The following is a 21194-nucleotide window of genomic DNA, read 5'->3' on the forward strand; positions in this document are numbered from 1 at the left end:
CTCTTCATGGAACACATTTTTCTGTATGCATAAAAAAACTAAAAACCATAAACTGGAATCCCCAACCCAAGATTCGTGCAATCAGTGCCCACCCCAGGCAGAAATCTTCCATCTCATCATCCAACTCTTATAAACTAACCATTAATCACCCCCGTTGCTGCTACCACAGCTGTACATCTAATCTCGCGACCCGCTTCATGTATAGTGCTAGTCTGCTTTTTAGAGCTCGCTTCATATTTTAGACATTTAAAGTTAAATGGCTTAAACAACGAAGGGTCTCTTTTGTCTGTCACCAATATGAAGCTGATAAAATGGAGGTCATTTGGAACCAGCCAGTGATGAAGTGGTAAAATATCTAGTAATGTCCAGTAACATGGTTTCTGCCACCTCTCAACAACTGCAGAAATTACCCGCTGCTATGGCGACAATACAGCTCGCCTTCTGATAGTGGGCCAGACTCACAAAGCTGTCTTCCATTAGAAGATGTAACTTAGTCCTGGAAATTCAGGTAAAAGTTGGATTAAATGAAGAGCAACACCTAGTCACTGAAAACTCTTTGCTAATCCTACCATTTGGAGTGTGGATGCAAAAATGATTCATGGTAACAATGTTACTATGACTTGTTCCACAACATGAACAGACTCTGCGTATGCCTGTCACAGCTCACACAATGCTGTTGCTGCTGCAGCCATTGACACTGCATTTCCACTAAGGGCTCACTATATATAGGTGACTTGGATACATCGTGGAAGCAACATGCACATTTACTAAGTAAGCCACATAACTCCATGTCAACCAATCCAAGTGGCCTCTCAGAGGATCGTCATCATCGATCCCAGTTGCGCTCACCAGTGCAGTCTAGAAATGGCAGGAGACGTTGAACACTCCAGGAAGAATAGAGTTTTGCTTCATACAGTGCTCCCCATAAGGTGAAAAATACGTGTTCAGGCTTTTGCAGTAATCTGGTGCTACCGCTAGGTGGCGTCACAAATCAAGGTGCCTTACCTCAAATTGTGAAAGCACAGTCCTTGCACCTGTCCCCGCTACCACCCAATGTGGCATCTTCTAGTGCTTACAAAGACCAAAACTGAAATGTAATCTAGTTTGTTGTTTTGAGATTGGACTATGTTGTATACATTTCTTGCCTCACTGACCTCTTGTTTTCTATCAATTTTTTACTTCGTGAACCAAATAATTTATACAATTTCGAGGTTGGTAATATTATTGTAAGGACATGCGTGGTAGGTAGCGTGGGAGGCCGTGACACAGCTGCGAGGTTAATATCTTAGCCCTGAGCAACTTCTACTTTGTACGTGCTGTTTCCATCCAGCATCTACGGGCATGTCTACGTATTTATACCTATTCCTTTTAGAGCTCAAAGCAAAAGAAATGCAATGTTTGGGTGCTTCCCAAGTTTTTCTGAAGAACAGACACATTGTACATGAAACAGACATCGGGGTATATTACGACTGAAACAGAGAAGAAACAAAGTTCATGTAAAGGACTATTTTCTTTGTATCTCAAAATGTACCACAAAATATTTACAAGAAAAGGTTGTTTTTTTTTTAACTCAGGCTTCCTGAAAAGTACTCTGTCGGACAATGTTGGGTGATAAACCGATCACATAGGGAAATACAGCCTGGCAGTGGGCCATGTCACACAGGGTCTTTAAAACTACAGTGAAATAAAATGGGTCATTAGAAGGTTTCCACTTTTCTATCAAGGGCTTTAAGACTTGTCTCTGAGATTAACTGTGGGAGAGTTTACTGCAAATTGCGATTAGTATTTACTCAGACATCTACTTACTCACTCATACAATCACTCACATGGTTTTTCTTTGGCACAAGCATTCACACACACTTGCTTACAGTCTCACATACTCACTCATGCACCTTCACACTCATTCATTCACACAATTTCAGATTCATCCACCTGTTTACTGACTCGCCTATCCACTCAATTACTCACACATTCCCTCGCATACCTGGTCTCTTTAAACTCAGCTACTTCCCTATTCACTTACACATTTATTCATTCATGTAAAATACTCAAATATTCTTACCCTTACAGTTACTCCCATACGTATTCCCTTACTTAGGGCCAGATATACAAACATCAGGAATACCGATTTCATAAATGCGATTCTCTCTGCATCGCAATTAAGAAATCGGTATTCCTAATGTATGAAACTCATTGAGTTTCATTTAGGGATTCCTTGTGGGTCACAAATTGACCTACCTCATGAATATTAGTGAGGTAGGTCGTAGTTTGTGACCCATTAGGAATCACAGCCTTTACAGGGAGGCTGGCCTGCTGAGGTCAGCTGACCATGTCTGTGATTGCTTTCAAACAACGTAATTTTTTTTTTAATGCAGCCCTTTTTCCTTAAAAGAAAAATGGGATGCGTTTAAATAGAAAAAAATTAACCCTTGAAGATTCATTTTTCAAGAGTAGACAATGGTCCGTTGGCCATTGCCTGCTCTTAAAAAATATTATTATTTACATTCTCAAAGGGGAAGGGGTCTCTTGCGGACCTCTTCCTATTTGCTAATTGGTTACCACCAGTTTTAAACTGGTGGTAAAGTATTACTGCTTTGCGACCTGAATTGGGTCTCAAAGCAGTAATACATACCATCCCGATTCGGGTATTTGAAAGGGACACCCTAAACATGCCCCTTCCAAATACCGAATTGCAAATGCAAAATGCAATTTGGTAGCAAGTTACAGAATCACATTTTGCATTTTGTACATTTGAAATAGCATTTTTCCAGTTACAAACAGTACAATTCTGCAAATAGGGCCGTTTGCGATTGGAAAAATGTTTTGTACATCTGGCTCTAAGTCACGGATGCTTAATCGTATCACTCACACATTCTCATGGTCACTCATTTTCATTCTCACATACATTCACTCACTCAACAAACCCCCGCTTACTCTCACCTATTACACCTAGTTGCCCAATTTACCCCCTCGCCCGCTGACACACCCTGGCTATTAACTCACTCAGGTTCACACACACACACACACATACACACACAATGATTTGCCCATTTACTCTTTTCTCTCTGGCATTTTCTCACACAGACAAGGGATTTAATATAGAGTTGGGGAAGGTGCAACTCTACCCACCCTCCTAACCCCCACACCCCTAGGCTTGTTAGGTTTCGACTGGACAGCGCTTGCACTATGCTTGTGAAAACTTTTCTAACAAAACAAAAGTCTTACAATGGTCTTAGAACCCACCAATACTTACCTTTACTTACCATTGGTTGGCTCCCATGTCGCTCTAATTCCTTGTTTCTTTTTGGGCAGTGCCTCCTCCTCACCTCTGGCTTTCTCCTGGGGTTTTGTGTATCTTCATGCCATGGAGCATGGATCCAGTACTGATTCCTGTCTATGCCTGCGTACCTGCAGAGGTACTTTTTTTATTTTGTAGGGTAGCACATCATCAAAGAACATCGTTTTACAGGCTGTGTTTGCCCACCCCTCCATCCCGTCCACATTCATTGCTGCTTGCCTTGTGTCTCACTACCACCTCTTGCCCATCGCAGCTTATCCCCTTTCACCTGCTGTTGCTTGTCCCGTCCACATATTCCTTCTCCCGGGCTCCGTCTCTGCTTTTCCTTTTCCCTTTGTTGCTTGCCTTCCCCGTAGCAGCCTCCAACTGTCCTTTCCCTACCCATATGTGATGCTGCTTCCCCTGTTCCACCACCACCTCCCTCGCATCACTGCTTGTCCCCCTCTCCACCTGTCTGTTGCCCCATCCACAAATCTCCCTCCCTAAGCCCCATCACTGCTTTTCTCTTAATTGCCTGCCTACCCCATAGCCACCTCCAATTGTCCATTATTGCTTGTTTTGCTCCCTACATTCTGTTCTTCCTCCCCATTACCCACCTGTCACTGTCTGTTTCTTCTTCTGCCACCCACCCTTCCCATCAGTTTCTTCTCCCATGCACACCCCTCACCACCCTCACCCACCCTCCCAATCATGTAATTGTGTAAGCGGCGAAGGTATTGTGTGCTCTTGTGCAATTAGGCATCTTAAAGTGAAAATAAAAGCACTATGTAGTGGCCAGCAATGACAGCATCATATTGCTTTTTTCTTTACTTTAAGCCATGTTGCACAGCAGCTCATGCTGCTGTGCAACATGTAAAAAAAACATTGACAAAACCAAAACATCTTATAAAGGTGCGACCTATTGGATTTGCCAATGTTTGTTTTTAGTTTATGGACTTCTCCAGTAAGGCCCTGGCCTGTGGGCTGGTGTGCGGTTGATAATTCAAACAAATATAAATTACATACATTAAAATTAGAATGCAAGCCTTTTAATTGCATTAGTGGTTCCAGTCCTCACATTGGTGACTCCTAGTTTGAAAAAGAACTACTTGTGTATTAGGTAAATGCTGTGCAATTCTGTTGTTTGTTAGGTCGAGCTTCAATACCTGTTTTATATACTTTGTGGGCTTCAAGTCCTCCCATTATTTTTCATTTGTTTGTTTCAGTGTCCTTTAAAATTCCTTGGTTTTGTCCCTCCTTTTTGTGGGTTGTTCACTCCAATGGAGCACTGCTGCATTACTTGTACCCTTCCACTTTCCCAATAATAGCATCTGTTTAGGGTCTACTTTTCCCTTTCTCTATGAGCAATTCCCACAAGGGCTTAATGTATTCAGTGGCTCTGAGCTTCTGTATGCAGGAAGATGAACCTTTGGATAATGGTATAAACAGGCCTTCAAATATTGCTGTTTTCTCGCCACATTTGCAAGCTGTATTCCAAGGGAGCCCTGCGTGCAATGTCAGTCCAGGCTTCCCTCTGCAGTGCTGCGGGACGCTCCTGGGTACTACTTGTTTGGCTTTCAGAAGGCGCTCAGCCAACTGCTGTAAATCAAGTCCTTATCTTAGTTCTTCTCTTGTCCCCCAAACACCCTCCTCCTGCTGTCGCTTGATCCTGGCTGCTTTTCCTGTACTTCTCCGACCGCCCCAGACCACTAAAAATCAGCATAAAATAACAGCTATCTACGGTCGGATATAAAAAAAACTTGAGAGCTCAGGTATCTCTTAAGGAATGCGCAAGAACATGCCGAATGCTCATCTGTCAGACTGCCCCCAAGAGCAAGTCAAAACCGGAAGCTGCCTGTGTAAGAGGTCATTTTCTGCTTCACATGAGCCAGCGCTCCCATCGGAGGGGGAGACCTGGGAGTCAGAGTCTCTGCCATCCTGCTCTGGAGCCACGCCAGCCCCATGCCCCTAGCCCAGCCCACCCGTTCATTGCCTTTGAGCCTCACGCGGTATAATGACATAGATTGCTTGGTGTGTATGTAATATTTTCTGATCAGTGGCTCAGTTGAGCCAGCAGGTCATCTCTGTCCCATACCGTTTCTTCCTCCCCCACATACCAACAGAGCACTGCTTTTGCATCATACGACTGCACTTCCTCCCCACCCCTCTCCCTTCTCCGCCTCCCACTTGATCTGACCATGCTGTAATCACATGACACTTCATCCGTTCTCTACTTCTTCAGTCACAGCCCTGTCGCACAGTGTCTCCACCGCGGTGCTTGATCACTGTGTCCTCCTGCCCTCGCCCACAGTGTGCACCGAGAGATCCTCTGTACATCAGCGAGCTCCGTCCCAGAGTGCTGCGACCACCCTGTGGTGAGCTTCATTTAGCCTGTAGAGCCGACGCTGTGACTGCCTTTTTTTGCCTGTAATGTCAGAGTTTACCCTAACGCAGCCATAAGTTTCAAAGTGCTGTGCAAGTGAGAAGCTGCGTTGCTCCCAGCCACCACGCTGCAAACTCTGTGACTGAATGCGAGCATTTCTAGGGTTGCAGCTGCAAGTACAATAGGATTCATTTGCCACTGACCAACCGACTTTCCCTTCTCTCATCCTCTTTCGGCACCAGAGGCAGCGATGACAGCACATGTAAACACGGCCGTGGTTTCTGCTTGTATGCGGTTTAAAAGAGCAGGTGTGGGGTTTGCTGGAGCCATGAGCTGGCTGTATTGATTCAGAAAATGTAGAGCCAAGACTGCAGAAAAAAACCACTTAAAAGCTTATTTTTTCACATTCACTTTTTTGGTGCCATCTACTGTTATCTATCTCACTGACTAACACTCGCCCTTCTGCTCTTTACCCCCACCTACCATCGTGTTGTTCCCTCCCATTCACCCCTCTCCCCTCCCCACTGCCCTATCCGAGTGGCAAAGTCAATAGCTCTCCTATGGGCGAGACCTCTTGGCTTTGCCAATGCTTTCTTCTTGGGTGCTGTGCAGGGATCAAATAGGGTCATGTTCTGGCAGCAGGCGAGAGTGGGGTGTTACAGTAAGGAGAAGACTGGAGTGTAGAAGGTGCAGTGTCTCTGGGGCCAAATGGCTGCTGCAAGACCAAGAGAGAAGCTCAGGAAGGGAGGCAGGCAAATATGCTTTCATATAATAGGCACACACAAGTTGAACTTGGTGTATGGCGGGGAGATGTCCATTCCGGATACCTTGATGATCTCAGGGAGGCAGAACGAGGTGGTGGATTGCTGGGAGATTGGGGTTGGTGTCGCAGATGGGAAATGGGTGGCATATCTGGGACCCAAGGTAACACAGGCATGGAGAAGAGGGCAGCATGTGCTGCTGCACTGTATGTCTGGGCCTGGCAGGGCTGCGGCTCATTTTTTCTCTTCAGTTTTGCTAAATATGTAGGGGCAGGTATCTTGTAGTCTGAGTAGGGACAGGAGAGTGGGGAGCAAAGATGTAGCAGGCGACTTGGGCCCTAGGCGAGAATTGAAAAATGCCACCCCCACCCTTTTACTTCTTCTATTTCATTTTACTTTTAATTTGCTCCATTTTTTCGCTCTTTAATTTCAAATAAAAAAAAAATCCCCCTTTTGCCGTCCTAGGCGGCCACCTAGTCTTGCCTAATGGTAGAAACGGCCCTGCTTGGGGCAGGATTAAGCCGGTCACGCTGGTGGTGACGGATGGGGAAAGGTTTTAGTTAGGTGGGTAGTGACTAAGGTGGGTGCAGGTGGATTGTGACTGAGGGGAGGCAGGGGGTGGGACCAGGTGGGTCATGACAAGAATGTGGGATGGGCTTGTAGTATCTGGATTGTGGGAAGGGCTTTGGAGGTCAGATAGTTCATGATGGGTCAGTTGTATTTGGAGGCAGGTTATCAGAGACTGAGGTGGGAGCAGGTAGATGGTGACAGAGGTGGGAGCAGGTAAGTAGGTAAGTAGTGGCTGAAGGGCAGAGCAGCAAGAGACACTGGGTAGTGAAAGGGGCCAGTGGGTCAAAGCAGGCAAGTAGTGGCAGGTGGGGCAGGCAGATAGTGGTTGAGGTGATGTCAGTGTTGCAAGGGGTAAGTGTTAGGGAATATGTGAGAGCTGTGGAGTGGGCAGTTATTCTCTGGGGTGTGGACTATGGTGTGGCAGACAGACAATGATGTGTGTGGTAGGGGTGTGTTTGGGGCAGGAGCCAGGGTAGTAACTGATGTGGAAGCAGGTGGGCAGTGGCAGAGGTTTGGAAGCTGACAAGTGCCTGGAGTGGGAACTGGGACGTAGGAGGCAGGTAGGTGGTTAATGAGGTAAGATGGTAAGAGAGGTGTGGGTGGGCAAGTAAAGAAATGGGTGGGGTAGCTGTGTGAGGGTGGGTGGACAGCTGCTCAAGTGGGTGGGTTGTGAATGAGAAGGGGAAGGCAGGTCGGACTGGTACCACATTTAGCATTGCTGGGGTCCCGGCTATCTCGGCACCGGCTGCCCATCACCGAAGGGTGTGGTCAGGAGGTTTTCCATCTTTGAGGTAAAGCGTGGCATTCAACAAATGCAGGGATCCGGCAAAGAGCAGCAGAGAGTGATAATAATGTCCCCCTCCCGATCCGTGTCAATGTACTATCCCAGGTCACCATCCTGACCCCTGTCACACTCCTGACCCCTGTCATGCTGCACGTCCCTATCACATGCACCAGTGCCTTGTTGCCGGTCTGTCGCGCTCTTTATTTCTGTCTCCATTCCTGTTCCTCCTAGGCTGCCAGGCTCGGCCACACTCCCAACCCGTCACCCTCCCTGTCTCTGTCATATTTTCAGACCCTGTCTTTCTTGAAATCCCTGTCACTCTTTCCACCCTGTTAAGACCTCAGTCCCTGTCACTTCTCCACCCTGTCACGCACAGAAACCACACTCACATTCCTGGCACCCTAGCCATGCCTGTTACACTCCCACTGCCTGTCATACTGCAAGCCCCTTTCACCGTCTACATTACTGTGACACTTCTAGACCCGGTTCCCCGCCCCATCCTCATCACCCACTGCATCCCTGTCATACTCCCAAACGCTTTCACTATCACTGTCCCTGTCACTCACATCGACGCCATTACCCTCCTCGTCTGTTCACTCTCTCCATACCTGTGACCCTACCTGTATCTGTCACTTCCTGGTTCTCTGTCATAGTCCAGTCCTTGTCACACTGCTGACCACATCACTGACCCGTAGTATGTTTAGCCAGGAGCCAGTTAGCCTTGGACCATCTCTGTCTACAATGGTGGCAATTCTTGGCATATTTTGGACATATTTCTTTTAGCAAAACTATGGTGACAATGCCCAGCGGATCCACCGTTTTTCAGTGGGTTTCTGGTTCCATTGTACACGAGGAAGGCATTGAAATATATCAGGAGCGCCCCTTCGGAACCTGTCTTTTTAGAAAGTTGAAGTACAAGTTATTATGCTCTAAAATGAGGGCTAAGGTCAACCAGAGCTGCGTCTAAGCCGGAAAGTGGCGGTGCTTCTGGAGGTAATGGAGGCATGAAGAAATGCTGCGTCTGCAGTTCAGGTCAAGTGGTCTCCACTTGAAAGAGCCCTAATTGATTGCGCCGGGACTCCCAGTCCACCCAGCCCCGCCCCTCCCCTGCAGGCAGGCAGAGCCTGGCGTGCACGTCCACTGCCCGCGCGCTCCTGGGTAGGACATGAACTTAACATCTTCTGCGCGCGTTTCAAACATCTGCCTCGCGTTAACAGATTGGATGAAAGGCGCTTCTTCCTTGTCAGCCCCCGTAGTTCATATTTTTTCTACTGAAATAGTACGTGCAATAATAAGCGACAGCTGAACTCTTTACAAAACATAAAGGTAAATTCACCGCCACATAGACCCATCTTTTTAGTCTGGGAACAACTCCATATTTGCAACGTTCTTATCTTGAAGACATTACACAACACTGGAGGGAGCTAGTATCGAAGTTTACTCGAGGTTTTTTTTAGATATGTTTTCCAGATTGCATAAAGTATAACCTGTCTTGCCTTTTCTAGCAGGCGTGATCAACTGGATATGTACCTGAGTGGGTTATTGTTCCTGCTGTGAATTTCTCCATACAACCTTCCGATCGCATGCTCAAATCTCTGAAGGGCTTCCTTAGTCTTGTCTCAATCTGAGACTAATAAATGGAGTGCGTTTAAGTAGTTCAAAAACCTATATCATTCAAGTGCCCAGAAGACATTCAATGTCTGGCGGCGCTATATAAAACGGCCACTACATTACAACTCTAAAATAAATAAAATATGACTGCGTGCGTAGCATCGCCTGACGCTGACTGAATAACACGGGCACGCTGAATACCTCTCCTGCGTGTATTTTCACGTTGTCATTCCTGCTGACAATGTGAACTGTCTTGTTTCTTCGTGTGCTTTATATCACAGTAGATAGGTTAAACGCAGGCCCCTGCTGTGCAGAGAGTGCCCCAATCCTACCGGGGGCTCCAACCCATCAAGGGGGCCCCATTCCCCAATATAATAAATCAATATCTGTGAGATAGGGGACGCTCTATGCTCCCCCCCCATCACATTCTGCATGGGGGGGGGGGGGCATCATTTTGCGTCACGCAACCGTCTGTCACCCTATTCACGGGGCCTTGAGGTGCCGTAGTGCTAGAAAAAATGAATTCGGATTGCCAGGTTGTCAAGTTCACCTATACAGTACACTTTACAAACTGACTTTTTTCTAGGCACTAATGGCAGGTGCTTTTAGCACACAGGGCAATGGTGCGCCTATTTTGTTGCAGGCGCGCGGGCACACACACACTTTAAATTATACTCCAGGTTAAACGGACCTCTGGGCTACAGATGTACCGTAATTACGGTCACACATATAACTTTCTATATCACTTTAATTTTAAATCACACTTCCGCAAACTCTCCAAGTATAATAAAGAAAAACATAGGGATCGATAAAATCTCCGACAGCCTTAGTTGTTAACTTACTTATATTATCATTCAGAACAGAGGATAAAGTATCTTCTTGAGGGAAGGGAAGGAGGGGCGACACTTTTGGTTTCTTGATTTAGTGAGAATCTTCAAAACTGCACACATCTGTCACTGAATAAGCTACCATGGCTCTCACCTGAATCTGGAAATCCAGCAGCTAAAACAGCTCCGTGGGTTGATGCAAACATTCCTCATGCCTGTGTGTGAAAGCCGAAGGTCAAAGGTTCGAATTCTAGCTAGTGCCTTGAGTAAAAGTAGCATGTGCTATTTATAGTGCTACGAGGTTCCAGCTCGTGAAAGAAAAAGCACTATAAATAAAGTATTGCTTGTAAAATGTTTCACACTCATTTTTACGATAGCAGTGTGAAAGACTCAGAAGCCGTTTTTAAAAAACACGTAAGCCTTTAGCAATCGCAACACTCCCCTAAAAATACGGTTTTGAATGAAGGACGACGAAGGCACCCCCATTCCACATGGCTTCTTCCGAAGCTTTGAATTATCCATGGTGCACTTACGTTGAGCAGGCTCGCGGTCACTCTGCAACTTTCGTCCCTCTCTCCAGCTTTCAGTTGCCGGGCTTGAAATGTCCACTTTCCTGCCTTGTCCTGAGCTCCCGGACCGGCATGCTCCAAGGTGCTCCTGGTATGTAAGAACCCTGTTGCAGAAATTCGTCCAGACTTTCTCCCGGCAGCTTTCACTAGCCTTTGAGGAAACGCCCCCATCCCATCCCAGAGCACACCCCCGGCAGGGAGAGCCATTCCAGGCGGCGCGGGCTGATATCACAGGCTTTGTTGTAACCCGAGAGCCGGCATTCCTTCCCTCGCACTGTCAACAGAGGCAGCGAGGGGGGCTGACCGGGGCTGCTGGAAAACGTACTTTTGGGGAGAGAAGTTAAGTCTTTCTAAGCTTTACAAAGAGCACTACAGTCAGAAGATACTAACGTATGTTTGTGACTGTATTGTATTATTTATTTAGCGATTAATCAACTACCTGAAGCGCTTGCATCCTCCGGATTGTGCGTAATCTTGATGAAGTAGTGATTCTGATGACTGTGCATTTATTTCCGAGGAACATATGGCTTGTTGTCAATCAATCAACCAATCAATCAATCAATCAATCAATCAATCAATCAATCATTTGTAAAGCGCACTACATACCCGCAGGGTCTCAAGGCGCTGGGGGAGGGGGGGTGCTACTGATCGAACAGCCAGGTCATAGTATCCTCCTGAAGGTCAGCAGGTCAGCAGGTCTTGGGTCTGTCATAGACTCAGTGGAAGGGTGCTCCATGTCTTGGTGGCGAGGTGGGAGAAGGATCTCCCGCCGGTGGTTGTTTTTCAGATGCGCGGGACGGTGGTGAGTGAGAGGTTGTCAGAGCCTAGCTGGCGGTTGGGGATGTAGAAGGAGAGCCGCCTGTTGAGGTAGGCTGGGCCGGTCTTGTGGAGTGCTTTGTGTGCGTGGATGAGGAGCTTGAAGGATATCCTCTTGTTGACGGGGAGCCAGTGCAGGTTTCTCAAGTGGGGGGTGATGTGGCCGTGTCATGGTACGTCGAGGATCAGTCAGGCTGAGGCATTTTGGATGCGTTGTAGTCGTTTGATGAGCTTGTTCGGGGCTCCCGCGTAGAGGGCGTTTCCGTAGGAGAGTCTGCTGCTAACGAGGGCCTGGGTGACTGTCTTTCTTGTATCTGTCGGGATCCATCTGTAGATCTTGCGGAGCATGCAGAGGGTGTAGAAGCAGGAGGAGGAGACGGCGTTGACTTGCTTGGTCATTGAGAGCGTTGAGTCGAGGATGATTCCCAGGTTGCGTGCGTGGTCGGTGGGTGTCGGTGCTGCCCCCAGTGCCGTCGGCCACCAGGAGTCGTCCCAGGCTGAGGGGTTGGAGCCGAGGATGAGGACCTACATCTTGTCCGAGTTCAGCTTTAGGCGGCTGATCTTCATCCAGTCGGCGACGGCCTTCATTCCTTCATGGAGGTTGGCTTTGGCGGTGATGGGGTCCTTGATGAGGGAGAGGATCAGTTGAGTGTCGTCTGCATAGGAGATTATGTTGAGGTCATGCTGTCGGGCGACGTGTGCGAGCGGGGCCATGTAAATGTTGAACAGTGTCGGGCTAAGGGAGGATCCCTGGGGTACGCCGCAGATGATCCTGGAGGCTTTGGAATGGAATGGGGGGAGGCGGATGCCTTGGGTTCTGCCAGAGAGGAAGGATGTGGTCCATTCCAGAGCCTTGTCTCGGATCCCTGCGGCGTGGAGGCATGCGCATAGTGTGCGGTGGCAGACGGTGTCAAAGGCGGCGGAGAGGTCTAGGAGGATGAGTGCTGCGGTCTCACCAATGTCCAGCAGGGTCCTGATGTCGTCGGTGGCGGCGATGAGGACATTCTCAGTGCTGTGGTTGCTGCGGAACCCTGACTGGGAAGGGTCCAGGATTCTGTTTTATTCGAGGTATCGGGTTAGCTGTCTGTTGACGATTTTCTCGATTACCTTGGCTGGGAAGGGGAGCAGAGAGATGGGCCGGAAGTTCTTGAGGTTTTTTGAGTAGGGCGTTTATCTCGGCGTGTTTCCAACTCTCTGGGAAGGACGCGGTCTCGAGGGAGAGGTTGATGACGTTGTGCAGGTGGGATGCGATGGAGCTGCTTGCTTTGTTGAAGACGTGGCGTGGGAATGGGTCTGATGGAGAGCCGGAGTGGATTGTGCTCATGGTCTTGATGGTGTCATCGACGCTCACGCTGGCCCAGGCTAGCAGGGGGTCGTGGTCGATGGTGTGCGGAGGGTCTGTTGTGTTGCTGTCTGTTGGGGCTGTCTGGGTGTTGAAGCTATCGTGGATGTCTGCTATCTTGCAGTGGAAGAAGGTGGCGAGGGAGTCGCACAGGGCTTGCGATGGCGGGATGTCGTTGGTGTTGGAGCTGGGGTTGGAGAGTTCCTTCACGTTGTTGAAGAGCTCCTTGCTATTGTGTGCGTTGTTGTCGAGGCGGTCTTTGAAGGAGGTCCTCTTGACCCTGATGAGGTGGTGGTGGTTGCGGATGGCGTCCTTGTGTGCTGCGTGGCTGTCCGGAGTTTGTTCACTGTGTCATTCCTTCTCTAGTTTCTGGCAGACTTGCTTGGAGGCAAGGAGTTCTGGGGTGAACCAGCTGGCCCTCTTGCTGGTGTCTCTGTAGGGGGTTTCTTCAGCAGGGCAAGGGTGTTGGCGCAGTCCTCGATCCAGCGTCTGAGGCTGTGGGCATCGTCGTCAGCATTGGAGGGTTCGATGGGTGGGCTGAGAGCGAGGTTTGCATGTTGTTGGTCTTCGGTGATTTTGCTCCAGCAGCGGCGGGGGATCTGTTGGGTGCGGTGGTGTGTGGTGGGTTTCTGGAAGGCTAAGTGGATGCAGCGGTGGTCGGTCCAGAGGAGTTGGGTGGTGTGACTGACGGAGACGTGCAGGCTTGAGGAGAAGATGGGGTCGAGCATGTGGCCGGCGGAGTGGGTGGGCATTGTGACGAGTTGCTTCAGTCCGAGGATGGCGAAGTTATCGATCAGGGTTGTGGAGTTGTTGTCGTTGTTGTTCTCAAGGTGAAAGTTCAGGTCTCCGAGGAGGATGTAGTCGGTGGAGGTCAGGGCGTGTGTGCTGATGAAGTCGGCGATGGAGTCGCTGAACGGGGGACGGGGTCTGGGTGGTCAGTAGACGAGGGTGCCTCTGAGGGTGGAGTTAGGGTCTGTGTGGATCTGGAAGAGCATGTGTTCGGCGGTGCTGAGCGCGTCGTCAGTGCTAGTCGAGACCCTGACGCTGTTCTTGTGGACGATGGCGATTCCTCCTCAGACTCCGCTGGTGCGGTGTCTGCAGGCGATCTTATAGCCGTCTGGGATGGCTATGGCGATGTCGGGTGCGGAGGAGTCGTTCAGCCAGGTCTCTGTCAGGAAGGCGACATCCGGGGATGTTGAGGTGAGCAGGTCCTAGAGCTCGATGGCGTGTTTGCGTGCGGAGCGCGTGTTCGGTAGTATGCTTCGGAGGTGGTTTGGGTCTTTCTTGGCGGGTGGTTCGTCAGCTCTGAGGCTGGTAGAGCTGCAGTTCTGGCAGGTGAAGGGACCGTGTGTGCGTTTCGGGGCGGCCTTGAAGCAGGTATGGGTCTGTCTGGAGTTGAGAGCGTGCAGAGTGCTGGCGTCTTAGTGGCGGTGGTCATCGTGGTGGGTGCGGGGGCCAGGGGTTCTGGCGCTGGGTGCGGTCCAGGTGTGGACGGACGCAGACGGGTTTGCCTTAGGCGCGCCTTTGGCACACCAGTGGCGCGGCCGCTCAGTGGCCGGCATATATGGGGAGATGGGAGGGAGGAGCAGCTGGGAGGCGGGAGGCGGGGGCAGCGAATGGGAAGTGGGCAGTCAGGGGGGCGGGACGGCAGGGAACGCAGTGGCGGGGCCGGTGAGGGACAATGAAGGGAACAGAAGGCAAAAGGGCACAAAATAAAGGAAAAACGAGTGACACAGAAGGCAAAAAAGGCAGAGAAATACAGGAAAAACGAGTGGCACAGAAGGCAAAAAGGGCAGAGAAATATAGGAAAAACGAGTGGCACAGAAGGCAAAAAGGGCAGAGAAATACAGGAAAAACGAGTGTGAATCATTTTGGTGTATATTTCAGCTGCAACCCACCGAATACTATAGTTACGAAACGGACACTCTTTAGTTCCCTAAAAGCCACCAGGGTGTATGCTTATGTGCCTGCGTGATGTTGTATGGTGGTGTGCTTAAGACGCTGTGCGCATGTGCTGGTGGTTGTGTGATGTGTGTTGTGTTTGATAGTGTGCATGTCCACGTGAGGGGGTGTGTTTTGGTCTGAGTTGGTGCATGTGTTATTGTGATGATGTGCGAGTTTTTCAGTTTGTGTGTGATATAGTGTGATAGTGTGACACAAGTCTATACAGCAGTGCTGGAGATATCATTACTTTTACAGATGTGTATCCCAATCATATTACATGCACACAGTGGCAGCTGGTGACATTTGAAAGTGGTGAGTCGTAAAATGATTGATGTACTGAACTGTGGCGAGCGAGCGTAGCGAGCGAGCCCAAACAACCTATTGGAGGTTCGGGGAGGTTCTCCCCCTGAGACAATTTCGAAAAAAGAGTGGACAAATGGTGCAAATTTGAGAAAGCAGTAAGGTTAATAAAGCAATTGTGAGAGTGCAGTTATTACATTAATAAAGAGATGTCATATAACAACGTAGGTAGCTGCTTATTCAGTATAACCAAGGTCATGCCGCCTGCTGCTCGGAGCATACGTGCTCGTGTTTCTAAAACTAAAATGCTGTAAAATATGTGTGTGGGACGTGCAAAAAAAACAAAACATGTGTGTCACCATATTTCTTTCACATCTTCCAGGTTTATCTTTCAAGCCCAAGGTCATTTCACACTGCTCACTCACTGTCAATAAATTACGATGCAAAATGGTTTTCTATTGGCATACACATTAGCTCACGTTGCAGGAGCTTATTTGTACAGCGATTAAACATTTAATTTCTTGTTTTCCCTATATGCACTTGACATCTACATGCTTGAGCAGACTCAATTAGCTGCTAAAGCTAATTTTCTGTATTATTATCTGTATACATATCTTGTTATCTTCACCTGTTATCTTGTTGTTTCTCTCTGTCACTGTGTTATCGAGGATCCGCTTTTCTCTCCTTATTAACTATAGAGGCAAGGAAGCCTGCAATATGCTTGGTGAATACATGAGACAAGAACTATCATCCAGGCGCCCAGCCCCAGAATTGCCATTTGATTGAATGACGCGCGGAAGAGTCTCTCTGCGGCTCTCTGTCTCTTCCTTTCTCACCATCTCTTTATCTGTCGTTATCTTTCTCCCTCTCTGCCTCTCTCCCTCTGTCTGCCCTTCTCTCTCACTATATATGTCCTCCTCTCTCTCTCTCTCACATTGTGCCTTTCTCCCCATGGCCCTCTCTCTCCCCTTCACTCTTTCTCATTCACCCTTTTCTCTTTCTTCCCCCTTTTTTCTCTTTACATTTCTCTTCCACTTTCTCCACTGACCCTGCTTTCTCGCTCACTTACATGCTGTCCCCTTTATCTAGCTAAATGTATCTCAATTTGGTCCAATAATGTACAATTATCTGGAGGATTTAGCGATGTATAAAAGTTGGCAATATGCTCAGAATGTATTACAATATGGGCACTGGTAAGTAGCACTTTACAAAAAACACAATAAAACAAATAATAGAAAAAAAATAAAATCTTCACAACTTTCACAATATTGCCTATGTTTCCTATGTTTTTCAGTTCTCTATAGTGTGACAATATGATTAGAAATATAGCAACTGAGACTGGTAGATCAAAATTGAAATACAATGCTTCGAAAGCAAATTAAAGATCTGATGACATGTGTCAAGCCGCTTCAGTAGGTATTCCTTCTATAAGATAGTAGGTGCAGAATTTGCTGTGTGGCGTAAACTAGACTGTGCTAGGTTAGAGCTGTGTTTTCAGGGGATTGTAAGAAAGAATACTGTTGTGTGTACCTTATAGGCATGACACATCGGAGCTCCATTGAAGGTAAGTGGCACTTAGTTCAGACATTGAAAAGTTGAATTAACAAGTTGTGTGTCTAGGGTGCAGGTGGTGTAAGGAAATGCTACAGTGATGCACAGATTTTCTGCCCGAGTCCATCATTGATGGTAGTCTAACAGTTGGGGGGGGGGGAGACGGGAGGGGTTTAATTAAATTAACATAAAACTTACCTTCTCCAGGCCGTCTCAGCTCCTGGCCGGATCCTGATTTGCGCTTTTTCTGCTGCTCCAGTCCTCAACAGGAACCAGCCACCCACAGGCAGCCTCCCTTCCCTCCGCCAATCACAACGCTGCAATGGCAGTGTTGTGATTGGTGCGGTGCAGGCACACAGCGCCCCAGCAGGACACCTAATCGGAGGCCCTTCTCTCCATGTAGGCTACATGCAGCCAACATAGAGAAAAGGGAGAGTGCGTATGACTGCTTTGGTCGGTCCCAGGCCGACCAAAGCAGTCAGGGCCCACAACAGTGGGAAGCCACTCCCCCCCTGCCCTTGAGCAGGACCACCCACCTGCACGCCCACAACCAGGCACTTCTGCTTTCTTGCAGTCTGAGAAGCAGAAACATAAAATGGTAGTTTTACCATTTTATGTTTCTGCTTCTCGCACTGCGAGAAAGCAGTGGGGCGACGCACCCATACCCCTATGGAGGAGCCACCACTGCATGCACATAATGCAGAGAAATTAATTTAGGAAAATAAAAGAGTACAATCAAATGTTATGTCTGAACTGACCACCCACTTGTCGTTCAGTAAAGATTCATCAATTACCTCTTTTTGTAGATAACAAAAAACATTTAAATATTTTATTTATGATCGCACATAAGTGGTTTCCCTATTACCCCATATGGGTGTTGAGCCCACTATCATAACTCTATTAATGATCCTTCATGCCCACACCACAGCAACAATCATATAATCGCAAGGGGGGGCTCACTGATTATTTTAGTTGCACCAGGGGGGTCTGCCAAGGATGCATTCTAGCCCCTTTTTTATTTATTATCTAAATTAACGGCTTAGAACCTGCCCTAACTGCACTACATTCTGATTGCCCACAAGTGGTTAGGAAAGCATTGCCAGTTCTTTTATATGCCGATGATGCGGTGCTGATGGCATGCACACCTAAGTCATCCTCAACATTCCCTCAATCTTGTGCCACCCCCCCTTTCCTCTCTTGTGGCCCAATTCTTCCATCTCACCTGCCCTCTTCTCTGTCTTCAAGTGACTTAAGTTAATGGAGGCATAAATATAAAAGCCTTCATTTACATAACTTGGGTAATCTTTGACTTGATGAATTAGGTACAAGAACTGAATTTGGAATTTACAAAGCGCATAAATCCAAAGAAGCATCAAAGCTCTATAACCGACAGGAGCAAACAAGGAAAGCCCGCAAAAGCAGTTAGGGTTGAAAAAAAGAGCCTCCAAGCTCTGATTAATGGGTTTGTCTCTTTTATGGATGGGTTGGACCTGACTTAACTTCACAAATTCGTACGTCCTGGGAGTTGCCCTCGGGCGACTCGGCCGAAAACTTTTAAGGCAGGAGCCCATACTCTAGTGAAGGTCCCGGCTTTCCCTTACCTGGGAATTTTATATGACGCTACCAGTCTATATGTGTCTCCAAGGCTCTGTATGGTAGTGAGGTTTGGGGGTACATAGTGGCTAATAAGCTACAGCTTCCTCATAACAAGTTTTTGAGGCGAATCCATAAGGTCCCACAGGGCACCCCCTCGTTCACCACACAGAAAGAATTAGGAGTCAATTATATAGCTGATTTGTTGGCAGTGAAGCCCCTGTTGTGTGTTGTGTATAGTCTGGGGATGAGGGTGAGTTTAAACGTGTGATCATTTTAGATTGTTTGTCACTAGATAATGCACTTAAAATCCCCTGGTTACTGTATGTAAAGGAGTCCTTGGTGGCCTTGGGCCGATTTATTTTAAAATGTGACACACTGAGGCCTCAGGTTTTGAGTATAGTAAAGGAGCTGTTTTTTAAACATGCCACTACCCAGCGCAAAAACACTGAGCTCATGAAACCAGCGGTGAGAGGGTATATCTTGCTAAAAACAGTGCAGGGAATGGGGAAATACGTATCGGCCCTTATAAGCGCTTCCTATAGATTTTTAGTAACTCGATTCAGATGTAATCAGCTCCAACATCTCCTGGTGTCCCCGTCCGGTTTCTTACCCTCAAATGTGAGAGGGACCTGTGACTACGATGCTAGGTCTCCACAGGACACCTTACAATTTGTCCTTTTATGCAAATATTTTAGCTATCCCAGGAGATTGTTCCTTAAGCCCCTTTTAAAAGCTATTAAATTTAGACAAGCCCTTGTTGCACTTACATACTTACAGCTTTTGCCCAATGATCACATCCTTTTTGTTGTCACGAATTTCCTGAGAGCTGCTTTTAGATCTAGAAGTTTAAGATGCGACTGACGGCTGTTTAAACTCTACTATAGTGCACAATTTTTTTTAATGAATCATAACTGTGATGATGTGCTTTTTATAGAATGTTTCTTTTTACCTTTAGTTTTTGTGATTACTTCTGAATAAAGACGTATTTATAAGTATTATATTACCCCATGTTGTCATGCCCCACTTTTTATTCAAAATCTACAAATGGCAGATCATATACAGTAACCACATGGTGAATGTGTTTTGCTGAAGTAGTTATTTGCATACCACTGATGTGCAGTTGAATAGTAATGCAAGACTTGAGTATGGTAAATCTTGATTAATTGCAGTCTTTTATTTATGTCTATGCCTACAGCTCTGTGGATAGCACCAGCGGCGTAATGAAACTTGAGGGGAGCCCCCTTGCAATGTACATGGAGAGAGCCCTCCACGCTCCAGACCCAGTCAGGAGCTCTCAGGACATGGGCCCACCACCTGTGCACAGTGCCTTAAAAGGCCCCCTGGAGCTTAGGCCCCCACCCACAACGCAGGGGCTAATGTTACACCACTGGATATCATTTGTCTGGGTGAACTGGTTCAGTTGTGTCTGGTTCTGACTGAGCAGCATCCATCTAGGTGAAGATCACATCCAGGGTAAGTCTGATAAACAAAGTGAACCCGTGTACCAAATGAAAGTGGCCGCCATTTATACATCCAGCAGTAAAAAAGAAAACCTTATTTGCAGCAAATTGAAAGTTTGTGACATGCCATCTAGGTGGTCATTGAGGGGTAGGGGACCTCATGCATAATTGCTTGCTACTGGTTTAATTTGTGGTAATCTAGGGGACTCTACATCAGTTAACTTTATTATATCCCATGCATATAAAAAACATAAATATTACAATCCCTGCTTTTCTACCCACAAAGTGTTATTGCACTGCCTTCAATGTGATACTAGGATCCACAAGTCACCCTCACTATTCCCTCAATCTTGTGCCCCCGCCCCTCCTTTCCTCTCTTGTGGACCAGTTCTTCCATCTCACCTGCCCTCTTCTCCATCTTCAGGCGACATAAGTTAATGGTGGCTTAAATATAAAAGCCTTAATTTACATAACATGTGTAATCTTTGACTTGATGAATTAGGTACAAGACCTGAATTTGGAATTTATAAAGTGCATAAAACCAAAGAGGCTTCAAAGCTCTATAACCGACAGGAGCAAACGGGGAAAGCCAGCAAAAGCAGTTAAGGTTGTGAAAAGAGCCAAGTTTACAGGTACCTCCGAAAGACGGAATAAGTATTAAGGCTCACAATGTGAGATGGGAGAGTGTTCCATAGCCTGGCAGCTGCCACAGAAAAGGCACCCTCACCCCATCTTATCTTCAAGAATCTGGGTACAATAACTTTCCTCTGACCAGTCACTCTCAACAGTCTATTAGGAAGACAATTGAAGGCGGTTCTCCAATAGCAAGAGCCCTGCTGGTTGGGGGCCTTGTAAACCAAGCACAGGGCTTTAAAAGTTAACTGCTTCCTTAATGAAGAGACCACAATCCCTCCCTCAATGAGAGATGTTTAGGAACACCCAACACCAACCTAGCAGCCACATTCTGGGTCATTGCAATTTATTGACTGAATACTGGTTGGCATTCAAATACAGGATGTTAAAGTAGTCGAGGCAAGATGTTATGAGTGCAATGACCACTGGGACTCTTAGCTCCTCAACAAGAAAGGGAACGATCTTCTTCAAGCTCTTAATAAGCCAGAAGCAGGAGCTCACTGTTCTGTTGACCTGAGCATCAAATGACAGGGTGTTGTCAAATATCAACCCCATATTTTTAGCAGAGGTCTCTGGCACAGGTTACGGACCACAGGCCTCAGGCCAGCACCGATCAGACCAAACCGAGTTCTCCGCCCTGATGATCGCGACCTCATTCTTCTCTGCATTCATTTTAAGCCATTTCTGATGCATCCAATTGCTGATTTTAACCATACAGGACCTGAACTTGTCCGCTGCCCTTACCCAGTCACCGGATATGGAGATAATTT

The 21194-nt window shown here is 47.4% G+C and overlaps 1 protein-coding gene across 1 annotated transcript in view; it reads right to left on the reverse strand.

Moving 5' to 3' along the window:
- The window catches only part of LOXL2 (lysyl oxidase like 2), a 377239-nt gene extending 366322 nt beyond the window's left edge, over positions 1-10917 (reverse strand). Inside the window, exon 1 of the mRNA XM_085633231.1 lies at positions 10747-10917. The gene's annotated coding sequence lies outside the window, so the exon portion shown is untranslated. The remainder of the gene's footprint in view (positions 1-10746) is intronic.
- Between the last annotated feature and the right edge of the window lie 10277 nt (positions 10918-21194).

Source organism: Triturus cristatus, chromosome 11, assembly GCF_964204655.1.
Source record: "Triturus cristatus chromosome 11, aTriCri1.1, whole genome shotgun sequence".
NCBI lineage: Eukaryota > Metazoa > Chordata > Amphibia > Caudata > Salamandridae > Triturus > Triturus cristatus.